Consider the following 23197-nt stretch of genomic DNA (forward strand, 5'->3'; position numbering starts at 1 on the left):
CATAAATAAATACCGTATTAAAATGTATCTGATGGGATACACAGGCTCTAGTTAGGCCTACATAAATAAATACCTATTAAAACGTATCTGATGGGATACACAGGCTCTAGTTAGGCCTACATAAATAAATACCTATTAAAACGTATCTGATGGGATACACAGGCTCTAGTTAGGCCTACATAATCAAATACCTACTAAAACGTATCTGATGGGATACACAGGCTCTAGTTAGGCCTACATAAATAAATACCGTATTAAAATGTATCTGATAGGATACACAGGCTCTAGTTAGGCCTACATAAATAAATACCTTATTAAAACGTATCTGATGGGATACACAGGCTCTAGTTAGACCTACATAATCAAATACCTATTAAAACGTATCTGATGGGATACACAGGCTCTAGTTAGACCTACATAATCAAATACCTATTAAAACGTATCTGATGGGATACACAGGCTCTAGTTAGACCTACATAAATAAATACCGTATTAAAACGTATCTGATGGGATACACAGGCTCTAGTTAGGCCTACATAAATAAATACCTTACTAAAACGTATCTGATGGGATACACAGGCTCTAGTTAGACCTACATAATCAAATACCTATTAAAACGTATCTGATGGGATACACAGGCTCTAGTTAGACCTACATAAATAAATACCTATTAAAATGTATCTGATGGGATACACAGGCTCTAGTTAGGCCTACATAAATAAATACCTATTAAAACGTATCTGATGGGATACACAGGCTCTAGTTAGGCCTACATAAATAAATACCTATTAAAACGTATCTGATGGGATACACAGGCTCTAGTTAGGCCTACATAATCAAATACCTACTAAAACGTATCTGATGGGATACACAGGCTCTAGTTAGGCCTACATAAATAAATACCGTATTAAAATGTATCTGATAGGATACACAGGCTCTAGTTAGGCCTACATAAATAAATACCGTATTAAAATGTATCTGATGGGATACACAGGCTCTAGTTAGGCCTACATAAATAAATACCTATTAAAACGTATCTGATGGGATACACAGGCTCTAGTTAGACCTACATAATCAAATACCTATTAAAACGTATCTGATGGGATACACAGGCTCTAGTTAGGCCTACATAAATAAATACCTATTAAAACGTATCTGATAGGATACACAGGCTCTAGTTAGACCTACATAAATAAATACCTATTAAAACGTATCTGATGGGATACACAGGCTCTAGTTAGGCCTACATAAATAAATACCTATTAAAATGTATCTGATGGGATACACAGGCTCTAGTTAGGCCTACATAAATAAATACCGTATTGAAACGTATCTGATGGGATACACAGGCTCTAGTTAGGCCTACATAATCAAATACCTATTAAAACGTATCTGATGGGATACACAGGCTCTAGTTAGACCTACATAAATAAATACCTATTAAAATGTATCTGATAGGATACACAGGCTCTAGTTAGGCCTACATAAATAAATACCGTATTAAAACGTATCTGATGGGATACACAGGCTCTAGTTAGGCCTACATAATCAAATACCTATTAAAACATATCTGATAGGATACACAGGCTCTAGTTAGGCCTACATAAATAAATACCGTATTAAAACGTATCTGATGGGATACACAGGCTCTAGTTAGACCTACATAATCAAATACCTATTAAAACGTATCTGATGGGATACACAGGCTCTAGTTAGGCCTACATAAATAAATACCTATTAAAATGTATCTGATAGGATACACAGGCTCTAGTTAGGCCTACATAAATAAATACCGTATTAAAACGTATCTGATGGGATACACAGGCTCTAGTTAGGCCTACATAATCAAATACCTATTAAAACGTATCTGATGGGATACACAGGCTCTAGTTAGGCCTACATAAATAAATACCTATTAAAATGTATCTGATAGGATACACAGGCTCTAGTTAGGCCTACATAAATAAATACCGTATTAAAACGTATCTGATGGGATACACAGGCTCTAGTTAGGCCTACATAAATAAATACCTATTAAAATGTATCTGATAGGATACACAGGCTCTAGTTAGGCCTACATAAATAAATACCGTATTAAAACGTATCTGATGGGATACACAGGCTCTAGTTAGGCCTACATAATCAAATACCTATTAAAACGTATCTGATGGGATACACAGGCTCTAGTTAGGCCTACATAATCAAATACCTATTAAAACATATCTGATGGGATACACAGGCTCTAGTTAGGCCTACATAAATAAATACAGTATTAAAACGTATCTGATAGGATACACAGGCTCTAGTTAGACCTACATAAATAAATACCTATTAAAACCTATCTGATGGGATACACAGGCTCTAGTTAGGCCTACATAATCAAATACCTATTAAAACGTATCTGATGGGATACACAGGCTCTAGTTAGGCCTACATAAATAAATACCTATTAAAATGTATCTGATGGGATACACAGGCTCTAGTTAGGCCTACATAAATAAATACCTATTAAAACGTATCTGATGGGATACACAGGCTCTAGTTAGGCCTACATAAATAAATACCTATTAAAACGTATCTGATGGGATACACAGGCTCTAGTTAGGCCTACATAATCAAATACCTACTAAAACGTATCTGATGGGATACACAGGCTCTAGTTAGGCCTACATAAATAAATACCGTATTAAAATGTATCTGATAGGATACACAGGCTCTAGTTAGGCCTACATAAATAAATACCTTATTAAAACGTATCTGATGGGATACACAGGCTCTAGTTAGACCTACATAATCAAATACCTATTAAAACGTATCTGATGGGATACACAGGCTCTAGTTAGACCTACATAATCAAATACCTATTAAAACGTATCTGATGGGATACACAGGCTCTAGTTAGACCTACATAAATAAATACCGTATTAAAACGTATCTGATGGGATACACAGGCTCTAGTTAGGCCTACATAAATAAATACCTTATTAAAACGTATCTGATGGGATACACAGGCTCTAGTTAGACCTACATAATCAAATACCTATTAAAACGTATCTGATGGGATACACAGGCTCTAGTTAGACCTACATAAATAAATACCTATTAAAATGTATCTGATGGGATACACAGGCTCTAGTTAGGCCTACATAAATAAATACCTATTAAAACGTATCTGATGGGATACACAGGCTCTAGTTAGGCCTACATAAATAAATACCTATTAAAATGTATCTGATAGGATACACAGGCTCTAGTTAGGCCTACATAAATAAATACCTATTAAAACGTATCTGATGGGATACACAGGCTCTAGTTAGGCCTACATAAATAAATACCGTATTAAAACGTATCTGATGGGATACACAGGCTCTAGTTAGGCCTACATAATCAAATACCTATTAAAACGTATCTGATGGGATACACAGGCTCTAGTTAGGCCTACATAATCAAATACCTATTAAAACGTATCTGATGGGATACACAGGCTCTAGTTAGACCTACATAATCAAATACCTATTAAAACGTATCTGATGGGATACACAGGCTCTAGTTAGGCCTACATAAATAAATACCGTATTAAAACGTATCTGATGGGATACACAGGCTCTAGTTAGGCCTACATAAATAAATACCTATTAAAATGTATCTGATGGGATACACAGGCTCTAGTTAGGCCTACATAATCAAATACCTATTAAAACGTATCTGATGGGATACACAGGCTCTAGTTAGGCCTACATAAATAAATACCTATTAAAATGTATCTGATGGGATACACAGGCTCTAGTTAGGCCTACATAATCAAATACCTATTAAAACGTATCTGATGGGATACACAGGCTCTAGTTAGGCCTACATAATCAAATACCTATTAAAACATATCTGATAGGATACACAGGCTCTAGTTAGGCCTACATAAATAAATACCTATTAAAACGTATCTGATGGGATACACAGGCTCTAGTTAGGCCTACATAAATAAATACAGTATTAAAACGTATCTGATAGGATACACAGGCTCTAGTTAGGCCTACATAAATAAATACCGTATTAAAATGTATCTGATGGGATACACAGGCTCTAGTTAGGCCTACATAATCAAATACCTATTAAAACGTATCTGATGGGATACACAGGCTCTAGTTAGGCCTACATAAATAAATACCTATTAAAATGTATCTGATAGGATACACAGGCTCTAGTTAGGCCTACATAAATAAATACCGTATTAAAATGTATCTGATGGGATACACAGGCTCTAGTTAGGCCTACATAATCAAATACCTATTAAAACATATCTGATGGGATACACAGGCTCTAGTTAGGCCTACATAAATAAATACCTATTAAAACGTATCTGATGGGATACACAGGCTCTAGTTAGGCCTACATAAATAAATACAGTATTAAAACGTATCTGATAGGATACACAGGCTCTAGTTAGACCTACATAAATAAATACCTATTAAAACCTATCTGATGGGATACACAGGCTCTAGTTAGGCCTACATAATCAAATACCTATTAAAACGTATCTGATGGGATACACAGGCTCTAGTTAGGCCTACATAATCAAATACCTATTAAAACGTATCTGATGGGATACACAGGCTCTAGTTAGACCTACATAAATAAATACCGTATTAAAATGTATCTGATGGGATACACAGGCTCTAGTTAGGCCTACATAAATAAATACCTATTAAAATGTATCTGATGGGATACACAGGCTCTAGTTAGGCCTACATAAATAAATACCGTATTAAAACGTATCTGATGGGATACACAGGCTCTAGTTAGGCCTACATAATCAAATACCTATTAAAACGTATCTGATAGGATAGTCAAGCTACATTCCTTGTCAAATGATGACAGTTTTATCACAAATTCAAAATGGGACGAGTTGATTGGAGTAGGGAAATATGTGTTCCCGACAGAGGTAGATTTATTCATTTTTTTGGAGTAATTACATCCCGTCTGATTTCCGTTTTAGGTTACTTTGTGGATGTCACTAGTTACCACAGCCACAAAGTCAAAATTGTCTATATCGTTAAAAAAAATGTATCTAAACAAAAATGTACTTATTTTAAGGTTAGTTATAAGGTTAATAGTGTAGTTAAGGTTAGAGTTTAGATTTAAAATCAGATTTTAAGAAGAGAAATTGTAGAAATTGTTGGGGGGTTCATGACTTTGTGGATGGGGTAACTAGTGACGGCCCTACGTTGGAAACTGCTGGTGCCATTTAGAATTGGTTATATTTTTTTACAAATTATTTTACCTTTATTTAACTAGGCAAGTCAGTTAACACATTCTTATTTTCAATGACGACCTACCAGGGAGCAGTGGGTTAACTGCCTTGTTCAGGGGGCAGAACGACAGAGTTGTACCTTGTCAGCTCAGGGATTCGATCCAGCAACCTTTCGGTTACTAGCCCAACGCTCTAACCACTAGGCTACCTGCTCTAACCACTAGGCTACCTGCTCTAACCACTAGGCTACCTGTCTCTAACCACTAGGCTACCTGCTCTAACCACTAGGCTACCTGCCGCTCTAACCACTAGGCTACCTGCCTCTAACCACTAGGCTACCTGCTCTAACCACTAGGCTACCTGCTCTAACCACTAGGCTACCTGTCTCTAACCACTAGGCTACCTGCTCTAACCACTAGGCTACCTGCCGCTCTAACCACTAGGCTACCTGCTCTAACCACTAGGCTACCTGCTCTAACCACTAGGCTACCTGCCTCTAACCACTAGACTACCTATCTCTAACCACTAGGCTACCTGCTCTAACCACTAGGCTACCTGCTCTAACCACTAGGCTACCTGCCTCTAACCACTAGACTACCTATCTCTAACCACTAGGCTACCTGCCTCTAACCACTAGACTACCTATCTCTAACCACTAGGCTACCTATCTCTAACCACTAGGCTACCTGCTCTAACCACTAGGCTACCTGATCTAACCACTAGGCTACCTGATCTAACCACTAGGCTACCTGCCGACCCCCTTAAACACAGACAGGTTCCACACTGAAAATATCAAAAAAAACATTTGTTTGACAAAGACAAAGAGCGTATTTTCATCCGAATCATAAAGCCTTGGCCTACTCATCAAAGAGATGTCCTTTCGGGTAATTTAACCCCATACGGTGTTGTCCGGACATATTGAACGTTCCAAAGAACAGGAAGCATACACTAAAATTCAACGTTTGTATATTGAAACATATTTGTAACCAGTGAAAAATGTTTACTTTTCAACTCGACAAAATTAAAGCCTTGTTTTTCAAATGATTCCTTCTTCTTCTTCTGGGAAAACCTTTTCCAGATGTGGATATTTCCTGTCACTTCAAACTATTCTGTTCTATTTAATTCTGTTAGATTACATCGCGTTTTTTTTTTCACTATAAAACACGTGTGTCTTGACTGTGAACCGGGGCTAAGGGGGAAATAAGAGCGTCTTGTCTGCTAAATTAATAAAACAAGACTATGCCATTGTACAGCCAGAGGCTTCTACTCTACAAGCCAGGGCCTGAGATCAGTGCCTTTTAATAAAATAAAAAAGCTTGTGTTCCACGATATAATATAACCAGTTGATATTACGGCTTCAATAAATTAATCTTAAAATGGCACCTTTAAAAAAATATATATATATTTGACTGAATATATATGGGGAAATTGAGCAATTAGGATTCGTTATGTGTAATGGTTATGATAAATTAGGCTTTGTTGTACACTAGATGGTATATTAGATAAGCACATATTCGTTTTGCAGTGCAGGTCTTGTGTTCTAAAAATAGCTTCTTCTTTTAAAAAGGTCAAAAAGGTCAAATGTCCATCCCTAGTCTGGTGGGCTCGTGTCGCTGGGCAGCTCGCGGCTGGGTTTCCCTCTGTTAAATCCGTGATAGTTTTGCCCTGCCACATCCGTCAGAGCTGGATTCGATCTTCGTCATGTATTTGACGCTTTGCCTGTTTTGATGGCTCGTCGGGGGGAATATCGCAGCGGGATTTCTTAAGAGCGTCTGGATTAGTGCCCTCCTTGAAAGCGGCACTCAGTGCGGATGTTGCCTGTATAATCCATGGCTTCTGGTTGGGGTATGTACGTACGGTCACTGTGGGGATGACGTCATCGATGCACTTATTAATGAAGCCAGTGACTGATGTGGTGTACTCCTCAGTGTTACCGGATGAATCCCGGTACATACTCCAGTCTGTGCTATATAGCAAAACAGTCCTGTAGCTTAGCATCCTCTTCGTCTGACCGCTTCCGTGTCGAGCGACTCGGTGTGTCGAGTAAAAGGGGATCGAGGGTTTGGTCGCATGTAGTTGCATAGGTGAAATGCTGGTAGAAATGAGGTCAAACGGATTCTGTAGTGACGTCTCTAGCACTGAGATGCGGTGTCTTAGACCGCTGCGATACAGCCTGGAATCGAACCAGGGTCTGTAGTGACGTCTCTAGCACTGAGATGCAGTGCCTTAGACCGCTGCGATACAGCCTGGAATCGAACCAGGGTCTGTAGTGACGCCTCCAGCACTGAGATGCGGTGCCTTAGACCGCTGCGATACAGCCTGGAATCGAACCAGGGTGTCTGTAGTGACGCCTCTAGCACTGAGATAGTGCCTTAGACCGCTGCGACACAGCCTGGAATCGAACCAGGGTCTGTAGTGACGCCTCCAGCACTGCTCCACTCTGGAGCCTTCGGTTCACCAATAGAACGATGGGAGTCTATTTTCTCGCCGACGGAATCTCGTCAGGATGCCGACTCAACTTCCTCTCTTTCGCCGCCGCAGTCCCGGGGATTAGGGCCTGGTCTAGAGTAAGCAGAACACCCAGAGTCCCGGGGATTAGTGCCTGGTCTAGAGTAAACAGAACGTCCAGAGTCCTGGGGATTAGGGCCTGGTCTAGAGTAAACAGAACGTTCAGAGTCCCTGGGATTAGGGCCTGGTCTAGAGTAAGCAGAACGTCCAGAGTCCCGGGGATTAGGTTCTGGTCTAGAGTAAGCAGAACGTTCAGAGTCCCGGGGATTAGGGCCTGGTCTAGAGTAAACAGAACGATCAGAGTCCCGGGGATTAGGGCCTGGTCTAGAGTAAACAGAATGTCCAGAGTCCCGGGGATTAGGGCCTGGTCTAGAGTAAACAGACCGTTCAGAGTCCCGGGGATTAGGGCCTGGTCTAGAGTAAGCAGAACGTTCAGAGTCCCGGGGATTAGGGCCTGGTCTAGAGTAAACAGAACGTTCAGAGTCCCGGGGATTAGGGCCTGGTCTAGAGTAAACAGAACGTTCAGAGTCCCGGGGATTAGTTTCTGGTCTAGAGTAAACAGAACGTTCAGAGTCCCGGGGATTAGTTTCTGGTCTAGAGTAAACAGACCGTTCAGAGTCCCGGGGATTAGGGCCTGGTCTAGAGTAAGCAGAACGTTCAGAGTCCCGGGGATTAGGGCCTGGTCTAGAGTAAACAGAACGTTCAGAGTCCCGGGGATTAGGGCCTGGTCTAGAGTAAACAGAACGTTCAGAGTCCCGGGGATTAGGGCCTGGTCTAGAGTAAGCAGAACGTTCAGAGTCCCGGGGATTAGGGCCTGGTCTAGAGTAAACAGAACGTTCAGAGTCCCGGGGATTAGGGCCTGGTCTAGAGTAAACAGAACGTTCAGAGTCCCGGGGATTAGGGCCTGGTCTAGAGTAAGCATAACGTCTAGAGTCCCGGGGATTAGGACCTGGTCTAGAGTAAACAGAACGTTCAGAGTCCCGGGGATTAGGGCCTGGTCTAGAGTAAAATGAACGTTCAGAGTCCCGGGGATTAGGGCCTGGTCTAGAGTAAAATGAACGTTCAGAGTCCCGGGGATTAGGGCCTGGTCTAGAGTAAGCAGAACGTCCAGAGTCCCGGGGATTAGGGCCTGGTCTAGATTAAGCAGAACGTCCAGAGTCCCGAGGATTAAGGCCTGGTCTAGAATAAACAGAACGTCTAGAGTCCCGGGGATTAGGGCCTGGTCTAGAGTAAACAGAACGTCCAGAGTCCCGGGGATTAGGGCCTGGTCTAGAGTAAGCAGAACGTCCAGAGTCCCGAAGATTAGGGCCTGGTCTAGAATAAGCAGAACTTCTAGAGTCCCGGGGATTAGGGCCTGGTCTAGAGTAAACAGAACGTTCAGAGTCCCTGGGATTAGGGCCTGGTCTAGATTAAACAGAACGTTCAGAGTCCCTGGGATTAGGGCCTGGTCTAGAGTAAGCAGAACGTCCAGAGTCCCTGGGATTAGGGCCTGGTCTAGATTAAACAGAACAGACAGAGACCCGGGGATTAGGGCCTGATCTAGGCCTTCTTCCTCTCCTTCTCCTCTCCTCCTCCTCTCCTCCTCCTCTCTTCGTCCTCTCCTCCTCCTCTCCTCCTCCACTCCTCCTCCTCTCTTCTTCCTCTCTTCTTCCTCTCCTCCTCCTCTTCTCATCCTCTCTTCTTCCTCTCCTCCTCCTCCTCCTCTCCTCCTCTCTTCTTCCTCTCCTCCTCCTCTCCTCATCCTCTCTTCCTCCTCTCCTCCTCCTCTCTTCCTCCTCTCTTCCTCCTCTCTTCTTCCTCTCCTCCTCCTCTCCTCATCCTCTCCTCCTCCTCCTCTCTTCCTCCTCTCTTCCTCCTCTCTTTCCTCCTCCTCCTCTCTTCCTCCTCTCTTCCTCCTCTCTTCCTCTCCTCCTCCTCTCTTCTTCCTCTCCTCCTCTCTTCCTCCTCTCCTCCTCCTCTCTACCTCCTCTCCTCTTCCTCTTCTCCTCCTCCTCTCCTCCTCCTCTCTTCCTCCCCTCCTCCTCCTCTCCTCCTCCTCTCTTCTTCCTCTCCTCCTCCTCTCCTCCTCCTCTCTTCCTCCTCTCCTCCTCCTCTCCTCCTCTCCTCCTCCTCTCCTCCTCCTCTCCTCCTCCTCTCCTCCTCCAGTTTTCTAGTGTTTGTTCTTGGAGGGATAACATTCATCGAATACATGACTGAACACAGAACAGATCACATGCAGTGTGTGTGTGTGTGTGTGTGTGTGTGTGTGTGTGTGTGTGTGTGTGTGTGTGTGTGTGTGTGTGTGTGTGTGTGTGTGTGTGTGTGTGTGTGTGTGTGTGTGTGCGTGTGTATAGAAGAGCCTCCCTCCCTCTGTTTCTTCTCCTTTAATGGACGAAACGTGTCCTTGTTCATTCAACATCAGTCAAATACACTGTTTTTACCCCAGACCGCGCAGACACACACACACACACACACACACACACACACACACACACACACACACACACACACACACACACACACACACACACACACACACACACACACACACACACACACACACACACACACACACACACACAAGATGTAGAACATAACAGAACAGAAAGGCTTGTGTCTGGTCGGCTGCAGAGAGAAGTTGAATAATTAACACGTTTGTAGCCTGGGTCCTGTTACAACGGTAGTCCTAGTTCTGATAGAACCCGTTCCTCAGTCCTGTTACAACGGTAGTCCTGGTTCTGATAGAACCCGTGTGTGATTAGCATCCTGGGTCCTGTTACAACGGTAGTCCTAGTTCTGATAGAACCCGTGTGTGATTAGCATCCTCGGTCCTGCTACAACGGTAGTCCTGGTTCTGATAGAACCCGTGTGTGATTAACATCCTGGGTCCTGTTACAACGGTAGTTCTGGTTCTGATAGAACCCGTGTGTGATTAGCATCCTCGGTCCTGCTACAACGGTAGTCCTGGTTCTGATAGAACCCGTGTGTGATTAGCATCCTGGGTCCTGTTACAACGGTAGTCCTGGTTCTGATAGAACCCGTGTGTGATTAGCATCCTGGGTCCTGTTACAACGGTAGTCCTGGTTCTGATAGAACCCGTGTGTGATTAGCATCCTCGGTCCTGCTACAACGGTAGTCCTGGTTCTGATAGAACCCGTGTGTGATTAGCATCCTGGGTCCTGTTACAACGGTAGTCCTGGTTCTGATAGAACCCGTGTGTGATTAGCATCCTGGGTCCTGTTACAACGGTAGTCCTGGTTCTGATAGAACCCGTGTGTGATTAGCAGCCAGGTCCTGTTACAACGGTAGTCCTGGTTCTGATAGAACCCGTGTGTGATTAGCATCCTGGGTCCTGTTACAACGGTAGTCCTGGTTCTGATAGAACCCGTGTGTGATTAGCATCCTGGGTCCTGTTACAACGGTAGTCCTGGTTCTGATAGAACCCGTGTGTGATTAGCATCCTGGGTCCTGTTACAACGGAAGTCCTGGTTCTGATAGAACCCGTGTGTGATTAGCATCCTGGGTCCTGTTACAACGGTAGTCCTGGTTCTGATAGAACCCGTGTGTGATTAGCATCCTGGGTCCTGTTACAACGGTAGTCCTGGTTCTGATAGAACCCGTGTGTGATTAGCATCCTGGGTCCTGTTACAACGGTAGTCCTGGTTCTGATAGAACCCATGTGTGATTAGCATCCTGGGTCCTGTTACAACGGTAGTCCTGGTTCTGATAGAACCCGTGTGTGATTAACATCCTGGGTCCTGTTACAACGGTAGTCCTGGTTCTGATAGAACCCGTGTGTGATTAGCAGCCTCGGTCCTGTTACAACGGTAGTCCTGGTTCTGATAGAACCCGTGTGTGATTAGCATCCTCGGTCCTGTTACAACGGTAGTCCTGGTTCTGATAGAACCCGTGTGTGATTAGCAGCCTCGGTCCTGTTACAACGGTAGTCCTGGTTCTGATAGAACCCGTGTGTGATTAGGATCCTCGGTCCTGTTACAACGGTAGTCCTGGTTCTGATAGAACCCGTGTGTGATTAGCATCCTCGGTCCTGTTACAACGGTAGTCCTGGTTCTGATAGAACCCGTTCCTCGGTCCTGTTACAACGGTAGTCCTGGTTCTGATAGAACCCGTGTGTGATTAGCATCCTCGGTCCTGTTACAACGGTAGTTCTGGTTCTGATAGAACCCGTGTGTGATTAGCATCCTCGGTCCTGTTACAACGGTAGTCCTGGTTCTGATAGAACCCGTGTGTGATTAGCATCCTGGGTCCTGTTACAACGGTAGTCCTGGTTCTGATAGAACCCGTGTGTGATTAGCATCCTCGGTCCTGCTACAACGGTAGTCCTGGTTCTGATAGAACCCGTGTGTGATTAGCATCCTCGGTCCTGTTACAACGGTAGTCCTGGTTCTGATAGAACCCGTGTGTGATTAGGATCCTCGGTCCTGTTACAACGGTAGTCCTGGTTCTGATAGAACCCATGTGTGATTAGCAGCCTCGGTCCTGTTACAACGGTAGTCCTGGTTCTGATAGAACCCGTGTGTGATTAGCATCCTGGGTCCTGTTACAACGGTAGTCCTGGTTCTGATAGAACCCGTGTGTGATTAGAAACTTGTCTAGAATGGAGGATCTATGTTATATCAGTGGAGGTCTTGTGATGTCTAGAATGGAGGATCTATGTTATATCAGTGGAGGTCTTGTGCTGTCTAGAATGGAGGATCTATGTTATATCAGTGGAGGTATTGTGCTGTCTAGAATGGAGGATCTATGTTATATCAGTGGAGGTCTTGTGCTGTCTAGAATGGAGGATCTATGTTATATCAGTGGAGGTCTTGTGCTGTCTAGAATGGAGGATCTATGTTATATCAGTGGAGGTCTTGTGCTGTCTAGAATGGAGGATCTATGTTATATCAGTGGAGGTCTTGTGCTGTCTAGAATGGAGGATCTATGTTATATCAGTGGAGGTCTTGTGCTGTCTAGAATGGAGGATCTATGTTATATCAGTGGAGGTCTTGTGCTGTCTAGAATGGAGGATCTATGTTATATCAGTGGAGGTCTTGTGATGTCTAGAATGGAGGATCTATGTTATATCAGTGGAGGTCTTGTGCTGTCTAGAATGGAGGATCTATGTTATATCAGTGGAGGTCTTGTGATGTCTAGAATGGAGGATTTATGTTATATCAGTGGAGGTCTTGTGCTGTCTAGAATGGAGGATCTATGTTATATCAGTGGAGGTCTTGTGCTGTCTAGAATGGAGGATCTATGTTATATCAGTGGAGGTCTTGTGCTGTCTAGAATGGAGGATCTATGTTATATCAGTGGAGGTCTTGTGCTGTCTAGAATGGAGGATCTATGTTATATCAGTGGAGGTCTTGTGATGTCTAGAATGGAGGATCTATGTTATATCAGTGGAGGTCTTGTGATGTCTAGAATGGAGGATCTATGTTATATCAGTGGAGGTCTTGTGATGTCTAGAATGGAGGATCTATGTTATATCAGTGGAGGTCTTGTGATGTCTAGAATGGAGGATCTATGTTATATCAGTGGAGGTCTTGTGATGTCTAGAATGGAGGATCTATGTTATATCAGTGGAGGTCTTGTGATGTCTAGAATGGAGGATCTATGTTATATCAGTGGAGGTCTTGTGATGTCTAGAATGGAGGATCTATGTTATATCAGTGGAGGTCTTGTGATGTCTAGAATGGAGGATCTATGTTATATCAGTGGAGGTCTTGTGATGTCTAGAATGGAGGATCTATGTTATATCAGTGGAGGTCTTGTGCTGTCTAGAATGGAGGATCTATGTTATATCAGTGGAGGTCTTGTGCTGTCTAGAATGGAGGATCTATGTTATATCAGTGGAGGTCTTGTGATGTCAAGAATGGAGGATCTATGTTATATCAGTGGAGGTATTGTGATGTCTAGAATGGAGGATCTATGTTATATCAGTGGAGGTCTTGTGATGTCTAGAATGGAGGATCTATGTTATATCAGTGGAGGTCTTGTGATGTCTAGAATGGAGGATCTATGTTATATCAGTGGAGGTCTTGAAGCTGGGCTTGGTGTCTGTGTATGAGACATCCACAGTACTGTGATCCCAGCAGGAGAATGTAGGATCTATGTGTGTGTGTGTGTGTGTGTGTGTGTGTGTGTGTGTGTGTGTGTGTGTGTGTGTGTGTGTGTGTGTGTGTGTGTGTGTGTGTGTGTGTGTGTGTGTGTGTGTGTGTGTGTGTGTGTGTGTGTGTGTGTGTGTGTGTGTGTGTGTGTGTAGAGAGATCACAGAGACAGCGTGGTGTCGTGACATATTTGTGTCCCCCTCTCTCTGCCACGTTAGCGTGTGCGACATCGTAAGCGTGTGACGAGGACCACTTCAAAAATAGAAACATAAACAGATTTATAAATAGAATCGTTAGCCTCAGGACGTGACCAGATGCAGTGGGTCTATTGTTTATTAGCATTGTGGAGATTAATCCAATTTGACCATCGTTTTAATCGTCTTATAATATACTATTTATCAACATTCATTGACTTCATGTCGTTTACACACACGCACGCACGCACACACACACACACACACACACTTTCTCTTAGGGTGTTCGCAAGACCCAATGACAGCATTAATACCAGGCTTCATAGCCATAAATAACAGTATGAAATTAAATGATTTCCTCATTACTGAGAGTAGAATGAAATGAATGCATCATTACTGAGAGTAGAATGAAATGAATGCATCATTACTGAGAGCAGAATGAAATGAATTCAGCATTACTGAGAGTAGAATTAAATGAATGCCTCATTACTGAGAGTATAATGAAATGAATGCAGCATTACAGAGAGTAGAATGAAATGAATGCATTATTACTGAGAGCAGAATGAAATGAATTCAGCATTACTGAGAGTAGAATGAAATGAATGCATTATTACTGAGAGTAGGATGAAATGAATGCAGCATTACTGAGAGTAGAATGAAATGAATGCATTATTACTGAGAGTAGAATGAAATGAATGCATTATTACTGAGAGTAGAATGAAATGAATGCCTCATTACTGAGAGTATAATGAAATGAATGCAGCATTACAGAGAGTAGAATGAAATGAATGCATTATTACTGAGAGTAGAATGAAATGAATGCATCATTACTGAGAGTAGAATGAAATGAATGCAGCATTACTGAGAGCAGAATGAAATTAATGCCTCAGTACAGAGAGTAGAATGAAATGAATGCATCATTACTGAGAGTAGAATGAAATGAATGCCTCATTACTGAGAGTAGAATGAAATGAATGCATCATTACTGAGAGTAGAATGAAATGAATGCAGCATTACTGAGAGTAGAATGAAATGAATGCCTCATTACTGAGAGTAGAATGAAATGAATGCATTATTACTGAGAGCAGAATTAAATGAATGCAGCATTACTGAGAGTAGAATGAAATGAATGCATCATTACTGAGAGTAGAATTAAATGAATGCCTCATTACTGAGAGTAGAATGAAATGAATGCATCATTACTGAGAGTAGAATGAAATGAATGCCTCATTACTGAGAGTAAAGTAGAAATGAATGTATCATTACTGAGAGCAGAATTAAATGAATGCCTCATTACTGAGAGTAGAATGAAATGAATGCAGCATTACTGAGAGTAGAATGAAATGAATTCATCATTACTGAGAGTGGAATGAAATGAATGCAGCATTACTGAGAGTAGAATGAAATGAATGCATCATTACTGAGAGTAGAATGAAATGAATTCAGCATTACTGAGAGTAGAATGAAATGAATGCCTCATTACTGAGAGTATAATGAAATGAATGCATTATTACTGAGAGTAGAATGAAATGAATGCCTCATTACTGAGAGTAGAATGAAATGAATGCCTCATTACTGAGAGTAGAATGAAATGAATGCATCATTACTGAGAGTAGAATGAAAGGAATTCAGCATTACTGAGAGTAGAATGAAATGAATGCATTATTACTGAGAGTAGAATGAAATGAATGCATTATTACTGAGAGTAGAATGAAATGAATGCAATATTACTGAGTGTAGAATGAAATTAATGCCTCATTACTGAGAGTATAATGAAATGAATGCATTATTACTGAGAGTAGAATGAAATGAATGCCTCATTACTGAGAGTAGAATGAAATGAATGCATTATTACTGAGAGTAGAATGAAATGAATGCATTATTACTGAGAGTAGAATGAAATGAATGCAGCATTACTGAGAGTAGAGTAAAGTAGAAATGAATGCATTATTACTGAGAGTAGAATGAAATGAATGCCTCATTACTGAGAGTAGAATGAAATGAATGCCTCATTACTGAGAGTAGAATGAAATGAATGCATTATTACTGAGAGTAGAATGAAATGAATGCCTCATTACTGATAGTTGAATGAAATGAATGCATCATTACTGAGAGTAGAATGAAATGAATGCAGCATTACTGAGAGTAGAGTAAAGTAGAAATGAATGCATTATTACTGAGAGTAGAATGAAATGAATGCCTCATTACTGAGAGTGGAATGAAATGAATGCATTATTACTGAGAGTAGAATGAAATGAATGCAGCATTACTGAGAGTAGAGTAAAGTAGAAATGAATGCATTATTACTGAGAGTATAATGAAATGAATGCCTCATTACTGAGAGTAGAATGAAATGAATGCATTATTACTGAGAGTAGAATGAAATGAATGCAGCATTACTGAGAGTAGAGTAAAGTAGAAATGAATGCATTATTACTGAGAGTAGAATGAAATGACTGCCTCATTACTGAGAGTAGAATGAAATGAATGCCTCATTACTGAGAGTAGAATGAAATGAATGCATTATTACTGAGAGTAGAATGAAATGATTGCAGCATTACTGAGAGTAGAGTAGAAATGAATGCATTATTACTGAGAGTAGGATGAAATGAATGCATTATTACTGAGAGTAGAATGAAATGAATGCCTCATTACTGAGAGTAGAATGAAATGAATGCATCATTACTGAGAGTAGAATGAAATGAATGCAGCATTACTGAGAGTAGAATGAAATGAATGCAGCATTACTGAGAGTAGAATGAAATGAATTCAGCATTACTGAGAGTAGAATGAAATGAATGCCTCAGTACAGAGAGTAGAATGAAATGAATGCATTATTACTGAGAGTAGAATGAAATGAATGCATTATTACTGAGAGTATAATGAAATGAATGCATTATTACTGAGAGTAGAATGAAATGAATGCCTCATTACTGAGAGTATAATGAAATGAATGCAGTATTACTGAGTAATGCTCATTTATAAAACCCTCTTAGGCCTCATCCCCCCCCTATCTGAGATATCCACCCTCTTAGGCCTCACTCCCCCCTATCTGAGATATCCACCCTCTTAGGCCTCACCCCCCCTATCTGAGATATCCACCCTCTTAGGCCTCACTCCCCCCTATCTGAGATATCCACCCTCTTAGGCCTCACTCCCCCCTATCTGAGATATCCACCCTCTTAGGCCTCACTCCCCCCTATCTGAGATATCCCCCCTCTTAGGCCTCACTCCCCCCTATCTGAGATATCCCCCCTCTCAGGCCTCACTCCCCCTATCTGAGATATCCACCCTCTTAGGCCTCACTCCTCCCTATCTGAGATATCCACCCTCTTAGGCCTCACTCCCCCCTATCTGAGATATCCACCCTCTTAGGCCTCACCCCCCCCTATCTGAGATATCCACCCTGTTAGGCCTCACTCCCCCCTATCTGAGATATCCACCCTCTCAGGCCTCACTCCCCCCTATCTGAGATATCCACCCTCTTAGGCCTCACTCCTCCCTATCTGAGATATCCACCCTCTTAGGCCTCACTCCTCCCTATCTGAGATATCCACCCTCTTAGGCCTCACTCCTCCCTATCTGAGATATCCACCCTCTTAGGCCTCACTCCCCCCTATCTGAGATATCCACCCTCTTAGGCCTCACTCCTCCCTATCTGAGATATCCACCCTCTTAGGCCTCACCCTCCCCTATCTGAGATATCCACCCTCTTAGGCCTCACTCCCCCCTATCTGAGATATCCACCCTCTTAGGCCTCACTCCTCCCTATCTGAGATATCCACCCTCTTAGGCCTCACTCCTCCCTATCTGAGATATCCACCCTCTTAGGCCTCACTCCCCCCTATCTGAGATATCCACCCTCTTAGGCCTCACTCCTCCCTATCTGAGATATCCACCCTCTTAGGCCTCACCCTCCCCTATCTGAGATATCCACCCTCTTAGGCCTCACTCCCCCCTATCTGAGATATCCACCCTCTTAGGCCTCACTCTCCCCTATCTGAGATATCCACCCTCTTAGGCCTCACTCTCCCCTATCTGAGATATCCACCCTCTTAGGCCTCACTCCCCCCTATCTGAGATATCCACCCTCTTAGGCCTCACTCTCCCCTATCTGAGATATCCACCCTCTTAGGCCTCACTCCCCCTATCTGAGATATCCACCCTCTTAGGCCTCACTCCCCCCTATCTGAGATATCCACCCTCTTAGGCCTCACTCCCCCCTATCTGAGATATCCACCCTCTTAGGCCTCACTCCCTCCTATCTGAGATATCTACTGCAGCCCTCATCCTCCACATACAACACCCGTTCTGCCAGTCACATTCTGTTAAAGGTCCCCAAAGCACACACATCCCTGGGTCGCTCCTCTTTTCAGTTCGCTGCTGCTAGCGACTGGAACGATCTGCAACAAACTGGACAGTTTTGTCTCCATCTCTTCATTCAAAGACTCGATCATGGACGCTCTTACTGACAGTTGTGGCTGCTTTGCGTGATGTATTGTTGTCTCTACCTTCTTGCCCCTTGTGCTGTTGTCTGTGCCCAATAATGTTTGTACCATGTTTTGTGCTGCTACCATGTTGTGTTGCTACCATGTTGTTGTCATGTTGTGTTGCTACCATGTTGTTGTCATGTTGTGTTGCTACCATGTTGTTGTCATGTTGTGTTGCTACCATGTTGTTGTCATGTTGTGTTTCTACCATGTTGTTGTCATGTTGTGTTGCTACCATGTTGTTGTCATGTTGTGTTGCTACCATGTTGTTGTCATGTTGTGTTGCTACCATGTTGTTGTCATGTTGTGTTTCTACCATGTTGTTGTCATGTGGTATTGCCTCCATGCTGTGTTGTCACGTGTTGCTACCATGTTGTTGTCATGTTGTGTTGCTACCATGTCTTTGTCATGTTGTGTTGCTACCATGTTGTTGTCATGATGTGTTGCTACCATGTTGTTGTCATGTTGTGTTGCTACCATGTTGTTGTCATGTTGTGTTGCTACCATGTTGTTGTCATGTTGTGTTGCTACCATGTTGTTGTCATGTTGTGTTGCTACCATGTTGTTGTCATGTTGTGTTGCTACCATGTTGTTGTCATGTTGTGTTGCTACCATGTTGTTGTCATGTTGTGTTGCTACCATGTTGTTGTCATGTTGAGCTGCTTTGCTATGTTGTCGTCTCAGGTCTCTCTTTATGTAGTGTTGTGTTGTCTCTCTTGTCCTGATGTGGGTTTTTGTCCTATGTTTGTATTTATTTATTTACTTGTTTAATTCCAGCCCCCGTCTCCGCAGGAGACATTTTGCCCTTTTGGTAGGCCGTCATTGTAAATAATAATTAGTTCTTAACTGACTTGCCTAGTTAAATAAATAAATACAATTTAAATTAAAAAATCATTACTGGAAGCAGGATGAGGTAGCCACAGGACACTGGTCGAAGGTCAGATTTAGCATTCACAGCGTTACGGTTGAAGGTTAGGCGTGAAGGGCGATGTGCTGATCCTAGATGAGGTGTTCTGGTTCAGAATGGTTGCCATGGCATTACCCTGCCAGCCAGGCAGTGGATGAGGTGTTGTGTTCTGGTTGCCATGGCATTACCCTGCCAGTCAGACAGTGGATGAGGTGTTGTGTTCTGGTTCAGAATGGTTGCCATGGCATTACCCTGCCAGTCAGACAGTGGATGAGGTGTTGCCATGGCATTAACCTGCCAGCCAGGCAGTGGATGAGGTGTTGTGTTCTGGTTCAGAATGGTTGCCATGGCATTACCCTGCCAGTCAGGCAGTGGATGTGTTGTGTTCTGTTTCAGAATGGTTGCCATGGCATTACCCTGCCAGTCAGGCAGTGGATGAGGTGAGTTGTAGTTTTTTGTAGTTTTCGTACTGTTTTATCACATAGGAACCATGGCAATGTTTTTTAGGACTACATCTCCCATATGCAATTCAATATACTGGTGGAAAAACGCAATGGGAATCAAGTCTAATACCGATTAGTTTTGTGTATTTTTAATTCTATTATTAACCTCTAACGAGTCACAAACCCGGATCCGGGATCCCCCCCATCAAAAAAGCAGACTAGCATAGCGTAGCCTAAAGCCACAGGGATATCATATAATCAAATGTTCATGAAATCACAAGTCCAAGACACCAAATGAAAGATACACATCTTGTGAATCCAGCCATCATTTTCCGATTTTTTAAATGTTTTACAGGGAAGACACAATATGTATTTCTATTAGCTAACCACCATAGCAAAAGACACAACTTTATTTTTCCACAATTTTTTTCCTGCATTGGTAGCCATCACTAATTCGACCAAATAAAGATATAAAAAGTCACTAACCAAGAAACAACTTCATCAGATGACAGTCTGATAACATATTTATTGTATAGCATATGTTTTGTTAGAAAAATGTGCATATTTCAGGTATAAATCACAGTTCTACATTGCAGCTGCAATCTGAAATAGCGCTGAAGCAGCCAGAATAATTACAGAGACCAACGTCAAATACCTAAATACTCATCATAAAACATTTCTGAAAAATACACAGCGTACAGCAAATGAAAGCCCAACATCTTGCGAATCCAGCCAATATTTCAGATTTTTTAAGTGTTTTACAGCGAAAACACAATATAGCATTATATTAGCTTACCACAATAGCCAGAAACACAAGCAATTTACCAGCAGCAAAGGTTAGCGATCGTAACAATCCAGCAAAAGATATATAATTTTTGACTAACCTTGATATACTTCATCAGATGACAGTCCTGTAACATCATATTACACAATGCATATAGGTTTTGTTCGAAAATGTGCATATTTAGCAGCACAAATCGTGGTTATACAATGTGAATAGTAGCAACATTTCAGGCAATCTGCCCGGCGCCATCTTGGAGAAACACCTAATCTAATCAATAAATAATCATAAAATTTGACTAAAAAATACAGGTTAGACAGCAAATGAAGATAAATTAGTTCTTAATGCAACCGCTGTGTTAGATTTTTAAATTAACGTTACTACGACATACAGGATGCGTTATAGCGAGACCCCACCGAAAGGAATGGAGGAATAATCATTTTAAATTTTTCCACAGAACAACGAATTAACATCATAAATAGTTCTTACTTTTTGATGAGCTTCCATCAGAATCTTGGGCAAGTTGTCCTTTGTCCATAATAATCGTTGCTCGGCTGTAGAATGTCCTCTTCAACTTTGGAACTAGCAGCAAACGTTAGCTATGTGGCTCAGAGGTGTCCAACTGTTCATAGCGCAGCACAAAGAAAACTCAGAAAATCGAAATATACTCATGTAAACTGATATAACTCGGTTTAAAAAAACTACATTATGATGTTTTTAACACCTATATCGAAGAAAATCACAGCCGGATATATCTAACGCGATAACGTGAGCTTTTCAGAAAGCCATGCTGATGTCTGCCTTGCGTCATGGCGAATCTTGAAAAGGGTGCGCAACTCGTGCCAAGCCTATTTATATGGCCTCAGATCTGCCTAGAAACTCCATTCCAATTCTCATTGGTTACTGACATCCAGGGGGAGGTGCATGCAGTTCATGTCGACCCATAGGATACATACAGAGTTTTAAACTGATCCTAGAACAGAGTCAACATTTTCAGATTTTGGAGTTCCTGTCAGGAATTTCGCTGCCATACGACTTCTGTTTCACTCAGAGAAATAATTCAAACGGTTTTAGAAACTAGAGAGTGTTTTCTATTCAATAGTAATAATAATATGCATATTGTACGAGCAAGAATTGAGTACGAGGCAGTTTAATTTGGGGACGATATTTTACAAAGTTGAAACAGCACCCCCTGTAGTGAATTCGGGCCTTGCCTGACGACTCCAACTGAATTCTTCCTCCGGTCTATCGTTCGTTCACTAAATGCTTCAGTCTGAGACGGCCATCGTTGAAGACGTTTGATGTGACGTTGTCACGCTCGTTGTTGGAATGAGAGGACCAAGGCGCAGGGTGGTAGGCGTACATCTTTCTTTATTTAATGAACATCGAGAAAAAAAAACGAATAAAAAACTAAACTATACGTTTAGTAGAGCTAAAACAGCACAGTACCAAAAACAAGATCCCACAAACTACAGGTGGGAAAAAAGGCTGCCTAAATATGATCCCCAATCAGAGACAACGATAGACAGCTGCCTCTGATTGGGAACCATACCTGGCCAACAAAGAAATAGAAAACATAGATTGCCCACCCTAGTCACACCCTGACCTAACCAAAATAGAGAAAAATTAGATGCAGCGAAATGTGTTATTTCACACAACTTTGGAAGTATGCTTGGGGTCATTTTCCATTTGGAAGACCCATTTGCAACCAAACTTTAACTTCCTGACTGATGTCTTGAGATGTTGCTTCAATAAATCCACATGATTTTCTTGCCTCATGATGCCATCTATTTTGTGAAGTGCACCAGTCCCTCCTGCAGCAAAGCACCCCCACAACATGATGCTGCCACCCCCGTGCTTCACGGTTGGGATGGTGTTCTTCGGGTTGCAAGCCTCCCCCTTTTCCTCCAAACATAACGATGGTCATTATGGCCAAACAGTTATATTTTTGTTTCATCAGACCAGAGGACATTTCTCCAAAAAGTATGATCTTTGTCCCCATGTGCAGTTGTAAACCGTAGTCTGGCTTTTTTTTTAATGGCGGTTTTGGAGCAGTGGCTTCTTCCTTGCTGAGCGGCCTTTCAGGTTATGTCAATATTGGACTCGTTTTACTGTGGATATAGATGCTTTTGTACCTGTTTCCTCCAGCATCTTCAGAAGGTCCTTTGCTGTTGTTCTCGGATTGATTTGCCCTTTTCGCACCAAAGTACGTTCATCTCTAGGAGACAGAACGCGTCTCCTTCCTGAGCGGTATGACGGCTGCGTGGTCCCATGGTGTTTATACTTGAGTACTATTGTTTGTACAGATGAACGTGGTACCTTCAGGCATTTGGAAATTGCCTAAAGTAAATGTCCTAACCGACTTGCCAAAACTATAGTTTGTTAACAAGACGTTTGTGGAGTGAAAAAACGAGTTTTAATGACTCCAACCTAAGTGTATGTAAACTTTCGACTTCAACATATGAAGCAATGGGGTGCTGTCCATGGTGCTGAAATGTTTACTCATTCTCTCTGTCTCTCTGTCTCTCTGTCTC

General features: G+C 42.2%; 1 protein-coding gene across 1 annotated transcript in view; it reads left to right on the forward strand.

Annotated features, from left to right (window-relative positions):
• Positions 1 to 23197, forward strand: part of LOC129844721 (voltage-dependent calcium channel gamma-3 subunit-like) — a 47711-nt gene that overhangs the window by 11466 nt on the left and 13048 nt on the right. The gene's annotated exons all lie outside the window — the stretch shown is intronic.

The sequence above is a fragment of the Salvelinus fontinalis genome, unplaced genomic scaffold (genome assembly GCF_029448725.1).
Source record: "Salvelinus fontinalis isolate EN_2023a unplaced genomic scaffold, ASM2944872v1 scaffold_0209, whole genome shotgun sequence".
NCBI classification, from domain to species: Eukaryota; Metazoa; Chordata; class Actinopteri; order Salmoniformes; family Salmonidae; genus Salvelinus; species Salvelinus fontinalis.